Source organism: Papio anubis, chromosome 1 (genome assembly GCF_008728515.1).
Source record: "Papio anubis isolate 15944 chromosome 1, Panubis1.0, whole genome shotgun sequence".
Classification (NCBI taxonomy): domain Eukaryota; kingdom Metazoa; phylum Chordata; class Mammalia; order Primates; family Cercopithecidae; genus Papio; species Papio anubis.
The window spans coordinates 149,699,002-149,717,020 of record NC_044976.1 but is presented as its reverse complement, the minus strand read 5'-3'; the positions used below and the strand labels follow the sequence as shown (position 1 = coordinate 149,717,020).

General features: G+C 45.3%; 1 long non-coding RNA gene across 1 annotated transcript in view; it reads right to left on the bottom strand.

Annotated features, from left to right (window-relative positions):
• Positions 1-3,423: 3,423 nt before the first annotated feature.
• The window catches only part of LOC103877986, a 123,200-nt gene continuing 108,604 nt past the window's right edge, over positions 3,424-18,019 (bottom strand). The window contains exon 5 of the long non-coding RNA XR_004178719.1: positions 3,424-3,742. This is a non-coding gene — a long non-coding RNA (uncharacterized LOC103877986). The remainder of the gene's footprint in view (positions 3,743-18,019) is intronic.

Here is an 18,019-nt window from a genome sequence, read left to right as displayed (position 1 = left end):
ATGTTATAAGAGCACAGGAAGAAGACTGATGAACACAGTGATAGGAAAACAGGAACAAAAAAGCACAGAAGTTAAAATTAGAAAAAGTGAAGAAAGGCTTACCCCCGAATATGACGGCAGAGAATGAAGATAAAGGTACACATGCCCTATGACCCAACAATTCCACCCTTCTACCTGAGAGAAACTCACATGCACTGGGACACGTATAAAGATGTTTGTGGCAGCATTGTTTATGCTAGCGAAAGGCTGGAAATAATCCAAATGTCTGTCCACAGTAGAATGGATAAACTATGAAATACTCATATTGTAAATGTATATTACAATGAGATGGAAAAGAATGAACTAGCTACATGACAACGCCAATGAATGGTTAGAATGTTGAGCAAAAGAAGCAAGAAAGAGGAATGTATTCAATATGATTGCATTCAGATCAAGTGTTAACAGAAGACAGGAAATTCTAACTAGTATGGAGAAATATACACATGGGTGGTAAACAGCAAAACAAAATCCTGATTTGATTATTATAATGAAACAGTAGTTCCCTCTGGAGGGTTGTGTTTGGGTAGTAACATGAAGGACTTCCTAGGTTATGGCAAGGTTCTGTCTCTTGCCCTGGTTAGTGATTATATGGGTGTTTGCTCTATAATTATATCTTGCACTTATGTTTTATACATTTTTCTATATATGTTTTATGATTCATGATTTTTAAGGTTTTTTTAAAAAGGAATGAAGATCAGATAGTTCTCTAGAGAAGATAGACAAGAGGTGGGCATTGGGGAGGTCTAGATAGGCTTGCTACCAGTTCTTCAAAGGGAATAAGCTACTGGAGTGAGACTGTGGGTCTTCTTGATGCTTTCTAAGGAAAACAGGAGAATCCTCTGTTCCCTCAAAGCAGAAGGATAAACTAAGTTGCCTCTCCATGTACTGTCAGGATTCAGTATATGCATTCAGTTTAAAAGAAAAGAATTTTCCCTTCAGTAAAATGTGCTGTGGCTGAAGCATGGGGTTTGGGATTTTCATAGCTGGGACTGAGCCAGAAGACAGCAAGGGGTGGCCAACAGAGGGAGGTCCTGTAGCGTTGCCAGCACTGCAGCATTTGGCAGCCTGTTAAAGCTCCACATCATATGCATTTCCTCCTTTCTCCTTCTTCCCCAGTCTTGTATTTTCTTTCTCTCCTCAAGGTCAACCATCAAATCAATGCAGAAATGGGGCATAGAAATCAAATTCCTATTTTAAAGATACAGAGGGTCGCAAAGCTAGATAGTGGCAGAATCCATGCTGGTATCCTACAGTTTTTGCACCCAGTCCTCTTGATCTATTAGCCATTATCCTCAATTCTTTGCTATTCTGGTATTTTGAATATTTTGAACACTTGAATACTTTGCTATTCAAAATGTTTCTCTGCCTGGAATAGTTTTCCCACCTTAGGACTACCTTTAAGCCCTCATTTTTAAAGATCCAGTTCAACCCCTCCACCACTTCCTGTAGGAATTCTTCACAGATTTTCCTAATATAGCTTCCTTCCACTCAGCCCCATAGTGTCTGGTTTCAACACTCTGACAGTGCTTAGCACATTTGTCTTAGAATTATTTATATATTTCCTCCACTAGACTAGTCTCCTCAATATCCAACTGGTCTTACTTATTTCTCTATACCCAGTATTGTGCTGGAACTGGCTTATACTCGTGACAGCCAATTATTAAATATTCAGGGATTTTGTGAGCTGTTAAAGTGTTAGTAGCCTGATACTTAGAAGTAAATACTCAATCATGGCAAGAGTATTTACACTATGGAAGTAGGCAGAAGGTACAAATCGGGGTCTTTTATTTTTTTCTGGAGAGCTAGCTCACCAGCACATCACTGCACATATCCTACCACCACCTGTCTGCCCCTGTGCTTGCTGTAGTGCTTGGCATAGTGGTTGTAAGATGCATGAAGAAGAAAGGCAACCAGTGAAAGTGCAGATCAAAAGGAAAGAGAATTCAAATAGCGTCAGCTCAGGAGCCCAGGGAAGAGAAGTTTCTGAGAAGTGGGTGGTCACTGCTGCAGAGAAGTTGATGAAGATAACTTAAATAAGGCTAAATTAAGCACATCTTTGTCCTTCTCAAGACCTACTTCAGTAGGATGATAGATATGAAAGATGGCTGGGAATAAAAAAAATACAGGTGGCTAGGAAATGAGCAGTAGATGTAAATTCCTTTCAAGACAAGAGGAGTCTTTCTCTTATTAAACAGCTATTTGCTGAACATCTACTATGTGTCAGGCATTGCATTAAACAAAGACAACACATGGGCCCATCCTCAATTTGCTCCTGGACTCACAGGGCAGACAAACACAAGAACACAATGACAAGTGCTCTGAAGGCATGATCTGGGGGCTGTTGGAGCATATTAAAATAAGCCTGGAGATCCCAGGAAGTTTTGCATACAGAAGCCAACTCTAAGCTTAACTCTGGAGAAAAAACAAATTTTCCAGATGTTTAAGTGAAGAATTATCCTAGCAAAGGAAATAGCACAATAGCATGAACAGAGGTTTGAGGACATGAGAAAGAATGGCCTGTCTAAGGAACTCTGTTATTCCAGTTTCCCTGATGGCTGCAGCAGAGAGAACATGTAAAGAACAGCAGGAGATGAGACTGTGGAGGTAAGCAGGGGTAGGGCACAAAGGCCTGGCATTGCCACCATACTGAGTTTGGGCTTTATCTTGAGGCACTAGACAACTACTGAATGACCAAGCAGGGGACAAGCACAATCAGATTTTTATTTTTGAAAAGTGGTTCTATAGTAATGTAAACGGTTAATGTAAAGATTGTAAAGGAACCAGACATTGGGCAGGCAGCCCAGTTAGGAGATGTATTAGTCTCTTCTCACACTGTGGCAGGACAAGCCGCAGACAAAACTCCTCAGACACCGAGTTAAAGAAGAAAGAGGTTTATTCGGCCAGGAGCATCGGCAGGACTCCTGTCTCAAGAGTTGAGCTCCCCAAGTGAGCAATTCCTGTCCCTTTTAAGGGCTCACAACTCTAAGGGGGTCTGCATGAGAGGGTCATGATCGATTGAGCAAGCAGGGGGTACGTGACGGGCTGCATGCACCAGTGGTCAGAGTGAAACAGAACAGACCAGAAAGTTTTACAATGTCTTTCTATAATCTATAGATGACATCAGTTGCTAGGTCAGGGGTGGAATTTTAACTACCAGGCTTAGGACAGGCAGGCCCAGGCCTGGTTTCAGGTCTGGTTCCTTGGTTTCGGGTCTAGTTCCTAGGTGCCGGGCTACGTGCCTTTAGTTTTGCTTCTCTTTCCTTTTCTGAGTATAAAACAATATAACAATATGAGAGGGTCTGTCTCTCTTCTCTCAACACTGCTAATAAAGACATACCCGAGACTGGGTAATTTATAAAGGAAAGAGATTCAGTTGACTCACAGTTCCACATGGCTGGGGAGGCTTCACAATCATGGCAGAAGGCGAATGAAGAGCAAGGTCACGCCTTACATGGCGGCAGGCAAGACAGCATATGCAAGGGACCTCCCCATTATAAAACCATCAGATCTCGTGAGACTTATTCATTACCACGAGAACAGCACGGGAAAGACCCGTCCCCATGATTCATTTACCTCCCACTGGGTCTTTCCCATGACATGTGGGAATTATGGGAGCTACAATTCAAGATGAGATTTGGGTGGGGACACAGTGAAACCATATTAGGAGGTGATTGTAGTGATCCATGCAGTACGGAAGGTGGACCTGAAACAAAACAATGGTGCACATGAGAGGATGTTACTGCTTTGAGAGATGCTCCTGAAATGGCAAACTAAAGTCTTCTTAAGTGTGGAGAAAGGCCAGTATTATGGGTAATTAGAGAAAGAAGAGCTGACAGAGGTGACTGAGAAGCTATTTTAGGGAGAGAGAGTCCAGGACAGTTTCAAGGAGTAAAACAGTAAAGTCAAGCCAGATGAAGCACAAATAATGTCAATTGCATTTGACAATCTGGAAGGTAAGATTGGAGCCAAGTGGCAGTGTCAGGGAATGGGAGACAGCAAGTGCAGTTTACATTTCCAGAGAGTTTGGCTGAGAAGAGAAGTGAGAAGAACAGACACTGAGAGGGTATGGAGGGGGTCATGGTCAAGAAAGGACTTGGGGATGGGAAAGGTTAGATCAGTTCATGGGCTAGGAGAAAGCAGGCAAGAAAGAGGAAGGTTTTAAAGACCCAGATAACAATGAGGGGTTAACAAGGGAAGCAGGAAGGAAGGGGACTTTGCCTTAAGCAGGAGGAGGAGCCCCACCTCTGAGGCCAGAGGGGCGGCTGAGGATGCCAGGAAAGGCCAGAAGAATCTGGGAGGGTTTGGAAGAATAGGTATCCTGCACCAAGTTTGTAATGTTTGTAGGCAGAAGGGAAGGAGCCAGCCAGAGGCAGGGCCCATGCTATGGGAGAGGTGAAGCAGTAGTTCAGGGTCCCAGAAATGGAGGTTTGGGAGGGATGGCATCAGGAACAGAGATGGGCAAAGAAATAATTTAGAAAGTGCCCAAAAATGCAGTTGAAGTTATCACAGTGTTATGTATAATCTTGGAAAAATAGAAACAGCTTAAATGTTTCTGTTACCAACAAAGCCAGTGCCCCAAAAATGGGATCTCTCCCTGTTCGGTGCTACAAAGCCAATACACAAAACCAAAAGTGAGTGTCTAGCAGTGCAGGCCTTATTCAATGGCCATGGAATTGAGAAGTGGGAGTTTGACTCATAAACCAATTTATCAGCTTGTGAGAGCTGGGAAGTCACAGATACAGGGTATATTTAATGAAAGGTTTGGGCATTAAAAGCCAGAGGAGGAATATTCATGTCTTTTCTAGGAATAGGCAGAGAACTCAAAAAAGAAGTGCTACCTTCCTTTATGTCCTTTTGTGGTTTCTTCTGGTCATTGTCATGGTGATCAACTGTCATGGTGCTGTGGGAGTGTCATTTAGTATGGGAATTAGATTATAATGAACTTAGAGGTACTTCAGAGGTAAAGTGAGTACCATCTGGGATCCCATCAGTCTTAGCCAATTTGGTCATGAGGAGGAATTTTGATCTTAGGCATCAGAGTTAAGGTCGGGTAGAAAATCCCCTATTTCATATAGGTATTACATTGGGTATTACACTGGATAACACAGTTCCAACATTCTTAGAGGATGTTTAAATAAATTAAAATGTGGCTGTTAGAAATTATACTACTGTAATGATTTTTTAAAAATAGGACATAAGTTATAAAATAAGAGGTATAATATATAATTTTGTTATAAAATGTATAAATCGGCTGGGCACAGTGGCTCATACCTGTAATTTCAGCACTTTGGGAGGCTAAGGCAGGAAGATCACTTGAGGTCAGGAGTTCGAGACCAGCCTGGCCAACAAGGTGAAACCTCATTGCTACTAAAAAAATACAAAAATTAGCCGGGCATGGTGGCAGGTGTGCCTGTAATCCCAGCTACGTGGGAGGGTGAGGCAGGAGAATCACTTAAACCTGGGAGGTGGAGGTTGCAGTGAGCAGAGATTGTGCCACTGCACTCCAGCCTGGGCAATAGAGTGAGACTCCATCTCCAAATAAATACATAAATGGTATAAATCAGGGGTGTCCAATCTTTTGGCTTCCCTGGGCCACATTGGAAGAAGGATTGTCTTGGGCCACACGTAAAATACATTAACACTAACAATAGCTGATGAGCTTAAAAAATAATAACGTTTTAAGAAAGTTTACAAATTCGTGTTAGTCCACAGTCAAAGCCATCCTGGGCCACATGCGGCCCATGGGTCATGGGTTGGACAAGCTTGGTATAAATTATATATAGACACATACATTGAAATGTACTGTAATCACAGTCAGTAGAAACCACAAGTGATTTTTTTCTTTTGCTTGCATTTTCCAAATTTTCTACCATAAGCATATGTTAATATTGTAATTTTAAAAAGTTATTTTGGCCAGGCGCAGTGGCTCACCCCTATAATCCCAGCACTTTGGGAGGCTGAGGCAGGCAAATCACGAGATCAGGAGTTCAAGACCAGCCTGACCAACACAGTGAAACCCCATCCCTACTAAAAATACAAAAATTAGCCAGGCATGGTGGCAGGTGCCTGTAATCCCAGCTACTCGGGGGGCTGAGGCAGAGAATTGCTTAAATCTGGGAGGCGGAGGTTGCGGTGAGCTGAGATTGCACCACTGCACTCCAGCCTGGGTGACAGAGCGAGACTCCATCTCAAAAAAAAGAGGAAAAAAAGGTTATTTTAAGCCAGGCCAGGCATAGTGGCACACATCTGTAATCCTAGCACTTTGGCAGGCTGAAGCAAGAGGATCACCTGGCCCCAGGAGTTTGAGGCCAGCCTGGGCAAGATAGTTGAGACCTCGTCTCTACCAAAAATAATTGTAAAAATTAGCTGGGTGTGGTGGTAAGCGCCTGCTATTCTAGCTACTTGGGTGGCTGAGGTGGGAAGATCACTTGAGCCCAGGAGGTTGAGGCTGCACTGAGCCATGATTGTACCACTGCACTCCAGCCTGGGTAACAGAACGAGATGCTGTCTCAACAATAAATAAATAAAATTTAAAAGTTGTTTTACAAAATAAGGTTTAGTTGAAACTAGGGAGGAAAGAGGTTACTTATTTCTCAGAAGCAGGAGAAAATGAAGAAATAATGAGCAGAGATACAAAGAAGCTTTGCATTTTTTTTCCAGGATAAGGAATTTCACAACGAACATCTTTGTGTGTATAAAAACGCAGAATAGGCCGGGCATGGTGGCTCACACCTGTAATCCCAGCACTTTGAGAAGCTGAGGCAGGTGGATCACGAGGTCAGGTGATCAAGACCATCCTGGCTAACAAGGTGAAACCCGTCTCTACTAAAAATACAAAAAAAAATTGCCAGGCATGGTGGCGGGCGCCTGTAGTCCCAGCTACTTGGGAGGCTGAGGCAAGAGAATGGCGTGAACCTGGGAGGGGGAGCTTGCAGTGAGCCGAGATCACACCACCGCTCTCCAGCCTGGGTGACACAGCGAGACTCCGCCTCAAAAAAAAAAAAAAGAAAAAGAAAAAAACACACACAGAATATAAGCCAGGCATGGTGGCCCACACCTGTAATCCCAGCACTTTGGGAGGCCAAGGTGAGTGGGTCACTTAAGGCCAGGAGTTTGAGACCAGCCTGGCCAACATGGGAAAACCCCGTCTCTACTAAAAAATGTATACATACATACATACAAAAATAAGCCAGGCATGGTGGCACACGCCTGTAATCCCAGCTACTCAGGAGGCTGAGCCACAAGAATTTCTTGAACCTGGGAGGTGGAGGATGCAGTGAGCCAAGACCACACCACTGTACTCCAGCCTGGGTGACAGAGTGAGAGTCTGTCTCAAAAGAAAAAAAAAAAAAAACACAGAATATAGAGTCTTATAATGGAAAATATTTAAATATAACAGATTAACAGATTATATAAGATGATATAACTATGTTATAGAATATTATACACACATATCCAACTACTTCTTCATAATAGATTCCTAGAAGTGGAATTACTATGACAAAGAGTCTGATAAAGGCAATTGCCTTAAAAGTACCAACTCATTTTTAAGAAATTTGTACTATAAATGAGAAATTTTTGATAGAAATAAAAGGGAATTAAGAGAATTCACCCTAAAAGATCATCTGCAGAGAATAAATTGACAGGAGAGGGGTGTAGGGGTAAGAGAAGGAAAAATAACTAATATTTACAGTGCCTAATATGAGCCAGGCTCTGTGCAAGGCTCTTTAATAAATATAACCCTAATAGTATCATTATTATTCTCATTCTGCAGATAAAGAAACTAAATCTAGGCCAGGCACAGTGGCTCACACCTGTAATCCCAGCACTTTTGGAGGCCAAGGGGTGGATTACTTGAGGTCAGGAGTTCGAGACCAGCCTGGTCTACATGGCGAAACCGTGTCTCTACTAAAAAATACAAAAATTCGCCAGGCATGGTGGCACATGCCTGTAATCCCAGCTACTCAGGAGGCTAAGGCAGGAGACTCGCTTGAACTCGGGAGGTGGAGGTTGCAGTGAGCCAGTATCGTGCCACTGCATTCTAGCCTGGGCAACAGAGCAAGACTTCGTCTCAAAAAAAAAAAAAAAAAAAAAAAGAGAAGAGAGAAAGAAACTAAACCTCTTTGAATTTAAGTGATTTGCCCATGGAAGGTAGTGAGTGGCAGAGGGGGTATTTAAGTCCCAGCCTCCAAAACCTGTTGACATGGAAATGACTTTAAATAACTATCATGACAGGCCGGGCGCGGTGGCTCAAGCCTGTAATCCCAGCACTTTGGGAGGCCGAGACAGGCGGATCACGAGGTCAGGAGATCGAGACCATCCTGGCTGACACGGTGAAACCCCGTCTCTACTAAAAAATACAAAAAACTAGCCGGGCGAGGTGGCGGGCGCCTGTAGTCCCAGCTACTCGGAAGGCTGAGGCAGGAGAATGGCGTGAACCCGGGAGGCGGAGCTTGCAGTGAGCTGAGATCCGGCCACTGCACTCCAGCCTGGGCCACAGAGCGAGACTCTGTCTCAAAAAAAAAAAAAATAAATAACTATCATGACAATTGTAATGTCTTCTGTCTTCCCTAGAGAATGGGAACTGGGACAGCACAGCCCAGCTGAACAGTGGAGGTATCTGGGGTTGTGGCACATGGGTCCCTGACGGAAGCTCATCTGGGAGGTGATTCAGTCAAACACAAGGAAGAAGAGCATGGAAGGATGCCCTGAGAGTCTAGATGCTCACTGGGACCAGAGAGCAATGCTCTCTGGTCTAAATTTAACAGAAGTATTAAAGAGTCAGAATTGAAATATATATACGTCCACCGGGCACAGTGGCTCATGCCTGTAATCCCAGCACTTTGAGAGACCAAGGTGGGTGGATCACGAGGTCACAAGTTTAAGACCAGCCAGGCCAACATGATGAAACCCCCGTCTCTACTAAAAATACAAAAATTAGCCGGGCATGTTGACGCGCGCCTGTAATCCCAATTACTCAGGAGGCTGAGGCAGGAGAATCGCTTCAACCTGGGAGGCGGAGGTTGCAGTGAGCCAAGATCACCCTACTGCACTCCAGCCTGGGTAACAGAGCAAGACTCCATCTCAAAAAAAAAAAAAAAAAAAGAAATATACGTAAGTCCAATTAAAAGTGAACAGGGGATGATTTAAAAGATTGCTAGCTGTAGCAGAAACTCTGATGAAAGTCAACAAACTTTCCATGGAGCTCTTGTGAAGAGAACAGTATAAACGTGTCACCCAGATCCCATAATCTTGACTCTACCATCTACTGATCTTGTGACCTTATGCAAGTGACTTCATTTCTCTGAACCTGTGTCCTCACTGAAAAACAGGAAAGGCAATAACAGTACTTTCTCTGTTGTCATCGGAAGATTAAATGAATTACTATATGTAAGGTGCCTAGACAAGTGCCAGTCATGTACTACATTTTAACTTCTTATGATTATCCTGGGGGTGCTAAAGTCCCTACCTTGAAGTACAAATAGTGGGGAAGAGAGTCAGACACACATGGTCTTAATGGAATGGGTTGTTGAAGGCTCCAACACCACAGAGAGCTTGTATGTTTTCAGCTGCACTCAGCAATCTGGGAGCAGAGCCAAAGAAAACTGAGGTAGGGATTACCCAAGGTGGGAAGTCATCAGGGGCGACCCAGGGAAGCGTGAAAGCATGTGGGTCCCACGGGCACCTGGAAACAGCAGGCCAAGGGATCCAGGGTGGATGTGGAGGATGCAAGAGATTCTGGGAAGGGTGAGCAGGTGAGGAAGAATTACCTGAAGCAGACAAGTAAAAAGAAGCTAAGATGTTTGTGGTCAGAGTAGGGTTGTAAGAATTTGGTATGATATGGGCCATTCTGATGCCCATGTCCAAAGCGTATTTGTTACAGTGAATGACAGGTTGGGCAGAATTTAATGTCATTTGTAGGTTTTAGAAAACAATAATGAGGCCGGACGCGATGGCTCATGCCTGTAATCTCAGCACTTTGGGAGGCCAAGGCGGGCGGATCACAAGGTCAGGAGTTCAAGACCAGCCTGGCCAACATGGTGAAACCCCGTCTCTACTAAAGAAATAAGCCAGGCGTAATGGCGGGTGCCTATAATCCCAGCTACTCAGGAGGCTGAGGCAGGAGAATTGCTTGAACCCGGAAGGTGGAGGTTTCGGTGAGCCAAGATCGCACCACTGCACTCCAGCCTGGGTGACAAAGTGATACTCAGTCTCAAAAAAAAAACAAAACCAATGATGAAGCTAAGTTGCCATGAAAGCTACGAGGCAGGTACGTGTTAAGCCACTGAGGAGGGTAAGAGAATGTGCTGGACACCAGCAAACAGTTGAGTGGACTGAGCCGGCAGTAAAACAGGATGATGTGCCCAAGAAGGGAGGGGAAACTGGGGTCTGGAGAAGCTGGGGTCAGGAGGTTAGAGAATGTCAGCCTATTCTGACCCCGAGGAAGAGAGGTGGGGCCTGGTGGCAGGCCAGGTTTTCATGTAGGATGAGAAGGGGGAAGGAGTGTGTGTGAAAAGAATGGAGGAGGTAAGGAAAGGGTGTTCACCAGATAGCTGGTGCTGTACAGCCCAGGGTCACAGAGACACCTGCAAAAGCCCAGGGATAGCTGGCAGCGAAACACTGTCCTGGATTACTGCCCTGCCAGGAAGTGAGAGTGAGAGGCCAGGTTATGGCCCCACATAGCCCTGCCAGGGCCCCCCCATTGCAGTGCAGGGGACAGGCTTGCAGGACTCAGCCCGAGAAAGAATCTGGGCTCCTGAGTCAGTGCAGCATCCTATTTCTGCTACATTCAGCCTGCTGAGTAATGACTCCAAAGGCAATGCCAGCAGCTCACAGGGCACAAGGGGAAAGTGAGAAGCAGGGCCTGGCACCTTATTTTGGGAGCTGCTGTCAAAGGCCCAGCCCCGCAGGCACTGGCTGAGGTGCCCAGAGGGGCAGGCCCTGTAAAAAAGATGAGTTATGTGACTTCACCAAAGACGGGGGAAGTGAGTCTTTACTTCTTAAAGGAGTCCTTACTTCTTGAAGGAGTCAATCCCATTGGTCATCCCAACTGGGCTAGTGCCTCAGCCTGAAGTCCCTTAGGAGTGAGCCTTGTTTACTTTCACTGCTGACTTGTTCTTTGAAAATCACCTAAAATGATGACATGCAGAACACATACAAACGTGAGGTGTTAAGGTGTGCAGTTTGAGCTAGAGTGGACTTTGAGCTGGTTTCCAAAGGCAGAGATGCCACTCACACTCTCCCAGCCAGTCCTCCACGTGTCTCTAGTGATGCTCCTGGCTACAGCTAGGGCTCAGTCTAATGTGAAAACAGAGTGACATTAGTTGTCGCATATATACAAAGGTCAAACTTGCGATTCTTTGAGCACAGTGCTCTGGAAACTTGAGCTAACTGGCCCTGAGAACCTTTGAGACAAGCCTTTGGGTTAATTTCTGCTAAACATATAAAACCAAAGACTCAGCCCTGGGGATACTCATGGCTCTTGCATAGTAGATCTGGTTCCCTTAAATCTCCAGTCTTCCTTAGACCCCTCCAGATCCCCCAAGTCTGGACTCTAGGTGAGTTGCCATTAATATCTTAATTTCTTATATACTGACCCACCTTTTTCTTAAAAAGTATGTCCTATTGATTCCTTGGGATTTTTTCTTAGGAATTCAATTTCTCTCATATTAAGTACCCTTATGAAATAAAGGAATTGGGGCCAGGCGCAGTGGCTCACGCCTGTAATCCCAGCACTTTGGGAGGCCGAGGCAGGTGGATCACCTGCAGTCGGGAGTTCAAGACCAACATGGAGAAACCTCATCCCTACTAAAAATACAAAATTAGCCGGGCATGGTGGTGCATGCCTATAATCCCAGCTACTTGGGTAGATGAGGCAGGAGAATCGCTTAAAACCAGGAGTGGGAGGTTGCAGTGAGCCAAGATGGCGTCATTGCACTCCAGCCTGGACAACAAGAGCAAAACTCCATCTCAAAAAAAAAAAAAGAAAGAAAGAAAAGAATTGGAATCCAGTGAGATTGAGTGGTTTGCACTGAATGGTCATAAGAACTTTATAGCGGCCGGGTGCAGTGGCTCACGCCTGTAATCCCAGCACTTTGGGAGGCTGAGGTGGGTGGATCACAAGGTCAGGAGATCAAGACCATCCTGGATAACATGGCGAAACCCCGTCTCTACTAAAAATACAAAAAATTAGCTGGGTGTGGTGGCGGGTGCCTGTAGTCCCAGCTACTAGGGTGGCTGAGGCAGGAGAATGGCTTGAACCTGGGAGGTGGAGCTTGCAGTGAGCGGAGACTGCACCACTGCACTCTAGCCTGGGTGACAGAGCAAGACTCTGCCTCAAAAAAAAAACAAAAAACAACAAATAAAAGAACTTTATAGCCCAGCAGTGATTAGAGCCCCACAGTCTCTGCCTCTGTCAGTTGGCCCACCCTCCACCTGCTGATCTCTGGTTTGTGCCAGTCTAAGACCCAAACCACTTGTGACCACAGGTATGGACCCCTTCTGTGTGACAGTCTGGACATCACTGCATCGGGTAATGGTCATCACTACACTGGGGGAACTTTCTGACAGATTCCTTTCTGTGATAAGCCCAATCGGGTGGAATTCTATTGTGCCCAGAGATAATTGTCCTGCAGTCAGAGCGTTCTATATTTTTCTCTGTCGTTGATTAATCAAGAGGGTTTCAGGCTTCCCTGTAGGCAAAATGTCTAAAGCATAGAAATGGTGAGATCTGTGTTCTAAATTCCATTAGTTTTTCTGTGGCTACAACTGGGACTTAACTCATTTATCAGATTAAATGTAATAGTGTTGGAAACAGGCTGGGTGCAGTGGCTCACTCCTGTAATCCCAGCACTTTGGGAGGCCAAGACAGGCAGATCACTTGAGGTCAGAAGTTCAAGACCAGCCTGGCCAACAATGGCAAAACCCCATCTCTTCTAAAAATACAAAAATTCACCAGGCATGGTGGCACGTCCTGTAGTCTCAGCTGCTTGGGAGGCTGAGGCAGGAGAATCACTTGAACTCGGGAGGCGGAGGTTGCAGTGGGCTGGGATCACACCACTGCACTCCAGCCTGGGTGACAGAGCAGGATTTCTTAACCTTTAGAGGTTATCCACATTTTTGAGACTCTTTGAAACCTAAGGACACATACCCCAGAAAAATTCACAAGATGCTTATATACAAAATGTTACTTATAAGAGTGTGAGGAGGGGCTGCAAGTTTGTAAACCCTATAAAGCCCCTTGATGGAGTCTGGGAGATTTGTAGATCTCTATTTAAAGATGCCTTAAACTACTCTAAGCCAATTCAAGCCCAAGCACAATGCTGATGGAACAAGGCTGGTAGGTTTGGTCCCTGTGTGGTCGAGCCAACTTTGTACACAGCAGCTCTTATCTTAGAACCACAGAATAATCTCAAAAGTTCAGATCAAGAAGGAGGTTTAGCATGTGCTCAGTTCAACCACCTCGTTTTACAGATTAAACAGGAAAAAAAAAAAGAAGCAAGAGAATATTAGTCATTTACTTGAGGTCACATAGATAATTACTGGCAGGGTCAGGACTACAGCCTATGTCACACCACAAAGTAGATGTTCTTTTAATGGTGAATCAGGAATATCAACTTTATATATGGAAGAAAGCACATGATTATAATATCTCCATTTTTAAAGATATGAACCAAGATAGGCAGCCAGTATTTACTGTCTATCATACATTTGTTCATTTATTCATTTATCAAAAAAAATATTTAACGTCCACTGTGCACCAAGCACTGTGCTAGGTACTATTTACCATAAGGCTCAAACCTTCCTTAAGAAATTACTAACAAAAACTGACCGGGCACAGTGGCTCACGCCTATAATCCCAGCACTTTGGGAGGCTGAGGTCAGGAGTTCAAGACCAGCCTGGCCAACATGGCGAAACCTTGTCTCTATTAAAAAAAATATATAGGCTGGACGCTGTGGCTCAAGCCTGTAATCCCAGCACTTTGGGAAGCCAAGACGGGCGGATCACGAGGTCAGGAGATTCGAGATCATCCTGGCTAACACGGTGTAAAAAATTAGCTGGGTGCAGTGGCGGGTGCCTGTAGTCCCAGCTACACGGGAGGCTGAGGCAGGAGAATGGCGTGAACCCGGGAGGCGGAGCTTGCAGTAAGCCAAGATTGCGCCACTACACTCCAGCCTGGGTGACAGAGTAAGACTCCGTCTCAAAAAAAAAAATACAAAAATTAGCCAGGCGCAGTGGCTCGTACCTGTAATCCCAGCTACTTGGGAGGCTGAGGCAGGAGAATCACTTGAACCTGGGAGGTGGAGATTGTGGTGAGCTGAGATCACACCACTGCACTCCAGCCTGGGCAACAGAGCCAGACTCTGTGTCAAAAAAAAAAAAAAGAAAAAGAAGAAGTTACTAACAAAAACAAATACATACGGACACAATTTGGTGCCAACATCTTCTTCTATGGCAATATAGTTATCTTGTTCTGCATAGATATTGATTCAGATGCTGTCTACACCCAGGGATCCCATTGGCCACAGCATCAAGATCTCTTCATGTCATAAATCAAGTTGGAGGGAGACAAATTTAAGGTCCTCTACCATCTATGGCCACTTTAGTTTCAGACTCATCTTTGATGGGCATGTGACTCTGGAATAGGGCAACTCTAAAAGTTTGAGTAAATACTGGAACTAAACAACTAAAAAAGGGAGCCAGGATTCCACACTAAATCCAGATAAAACTATTTTAGGTACCTAAGCAAGCTCCCAGCCCTGTTCTGACTCTACCGTGTATACTCCATCATCTTGCTGCTTCTTTTCCTCAATCCCTGACATTCTTTGTTTTTGTTTGTTTTTGAGACAGGGTCTCACTCTATCATCCAGGCTGTAGTATGGTGATGTGGTGGCACAATCATAGCTCATTGCAGCCTCAAACTCCTGGGCTCAAGTGACTCCCTAATAATTGAGCTAACTTTGCACACAAGAGCTCTACAGGCCAGGCACAGTGACTCACACCTGTAATCCCAGCACTTCGGGAGGCCAAGGTGGGCAGATCACTTGAGATCAGGAGTTTGAGACCATCCTGGCCAACATGGTGAAACCCCATCTCTACTAAAAATACAAAAAAGGCCAAGCACAGTGGCTCACCTCACGCCTATAATCCCAGCACTTTGGGAGGCTGAGGCAGGAGGATCACTTGAGGCCAGGAGTTCGAGGCCAGCCTGGCCAATATGGTGGAACCCTGCCTCTATTAAAAATACAAAAATTAGCTGGGCGTAGTGATAGATGCCTGTAATCCCAGCTACTCAGGAGGCTGAGGCAGGAGAATTGCTTGAACCTGGGAGGTGGAGGTTGCAGTGAGCCGAGTTCATGCCACTGTGCTCCAGCCTGGGCGACAGAGTAAGACTCTGTCTCCAAAACAACAAAAAAAATTAGCCAGGTGTGGTGACGCACACCTGTAATCCTAGCTACTTGGGAGGCTGAGACAGGAGGATCGCTTGAGCCCAAGAGGTGGAGGTTGCGGTGAGTCGAGATCATGCCACTGTAACACTCCAGCCTGGGCAACAGTGAAACTCTGTCTCAAAGAAAAAAAAAAAAAAAAAAAAAAACAGAATATAACTACAGACACATGCCAATGTACCTAGCTATTTTATTTTATTTTATTATGTTATGTTATGTTACATTACGTTACGTTACGTTACGTTATGTTATGTTATGTTATTGGTAGACATGGGGTCTTTCTATGTTCCTCAGGCCACCATGGCCAGCTAATTTTTTTTATTTCTTGCAGAGACAAGGTCTTGGGGGCTCGCTATGTGTTGCCCAAGCTAGTCTCAAACTGCTGGCCTTGAGTGATCCTCTCACTTCCACTGTGATGGTTAATACCGAGTGTCAACTTGATTGGATTGAAGGATGCAAAGTACTGATCCTGGGTGTGTCTGTGAGGGTGTTGCCAAAGGAGATTAACATTTGAGTCAGTGGACTGGGGAAGGCAGACCGACCCTTAATCTGGGTGGGAACCATTTAATCAGCTGCCAGCATGGCTGGAATATAAAGCAGGAAGAAAAATCTGAAAAGACCAGACTTGGCCTAACCTCCCAGCCTTCATCTTTCTCCCATGCTGCATGCTTCCTACCCTCGAACATTGGTCTCCAAGTTCTTCAGCTTTGGGACTCAGACTAGGTCTCCTTGCTCCTTAGCTTGCAGACAGCCTATTGTGGGAGCTTGTGATCGTGTGAGTTAATACTTAACAAACTCTTTATATATCTCTCTATCCCATTAGTTCTGTCCCTCTAGAGAACCCTCACTAATACATCCACCTCCTAAAGTGCTTCAATTACAGGCCTGAGCCACGGCACCCAGCCCCTGACACTCCTTGATTTGCATGTAGTCCTCATCCTGCCCTGACTCCATCTGCACCTAGATTTTTCTCCTGGAAAAGCAGGGATTACCTGTAGGCCAGGAGGACAATGGTATGCTGTAGGTAGGATGCCCAGTCCTACCTAGACATGGACTTAGACTTTGAATTGAGTGATCTGGCACTAAGCCAGGGTCATATTGGACTTGGCCAGCTGTATTGAACCCTCCCTAATCTGGAGTCATTCCCACAGCTGGGCTTCCTGGCGGGTCAGGGTGGGAAGGGATCATTATAGAGCACCAACTATGTGTTGGGCACTATGCTAAATACTTTACATGGATAATTTCACTTTATCTTTACAACAAAGATGCAAGGCAATGCTTTTATTATCCCCATCCTAAAGATCAGGAAACTGAGGCTGAGAGAGGTTGAGTAACTTCCCTAAAGCTTGCAAGCAGTGAAGACAGGACTGAACCCAGACAGTGTGGCTCCACCACGCCCCTCTGAGAGCCGAGTTAGCAGGAAGTCATGGGGTGAGCAAGCTCTAGTCACAGCCTCTGCCTGCTTTCCTCCGGCCTGCAGTATACCCAGAGACAGCCATCCTCTGGTGTCTCTATTCTTCGTTTGGATGTGGATTACACTAGTTTTTCCTATGTATGTGGCTCATTATTTTTAAAAATACATTGTGAGCTCCTTAAGGACAGGGACCATGTTCCACTCTAGTACTGCACACATGCCAAGCAAATAGCTCAGGAAGTATGTTTTCACTGGGGATCCAAATTGCCTGAAGACAGAGATTCAGCATAGAGAACCACAACTGGATCTCAAAGATCTTCTAGACTTCAGAGTCTCATTTTACAGTTGAGGAAACTGAGGTCTACAAAGTAGAGTCAGGGCCTTTCTTCAAGGCAGAGCCCTCCCAAATCATTCTCTTCCCCACAGCCCTGGGACCGTTGTCGGAACTCTGTGCTTATCAGCTAAATCATGTGAAGACTTTGATATCCAAAGACTGTAAAATAATTTAAACCCAGTGTCATTTCAGACCAACCAGAGACTAATAGCCAGAAGTAAAGGAGCCTTAGAAATTACCCTGTTCGGCCAGGCACAGTGGCTCCCGCCTGTAATCCCACCACTTTGGGAGGCCGAGGCGGGCGGATCACGAGGTCAGGAGATCGAGACCATCCTGGCGAACACGGTGAAACCAGTCTCTACTAAAAAAAAATACAAAAAATTAGCCGGGTAATGTGGCGGGTGCCTGTAGTCCCAGCTACTCGGGAGGCTGAAGCAGGAGAATGGCGTGAACCTGGGAGGCAGAGCTTGCACTGAGCCGAGATGGCGCCACTGCCCTCCAGTGAGACTCCGTCTCAAAAAAAAAAAAAAAAAAAATTACCCTGTTCAGTTTTCAGGTTGTAAATGAGGAACAGGCCCAGAGATGACAAATCACCTCCCCATCCTTGTCAGTTGGCCAGTGACTTCTTATTAAATGGGGTTGTCCCTGGCCTGGCCTGAGGTAACAGAGGCATGCAGGATGCACAGGGCAGCCTTTCTCCGGTTGGGGTGTGTATGTCCAGGTGGGAGTGGGAGTGACTGGCTCCTTCCCCAAGGCCAGCCTGCTTGGAGAACAGCGTCCACCCT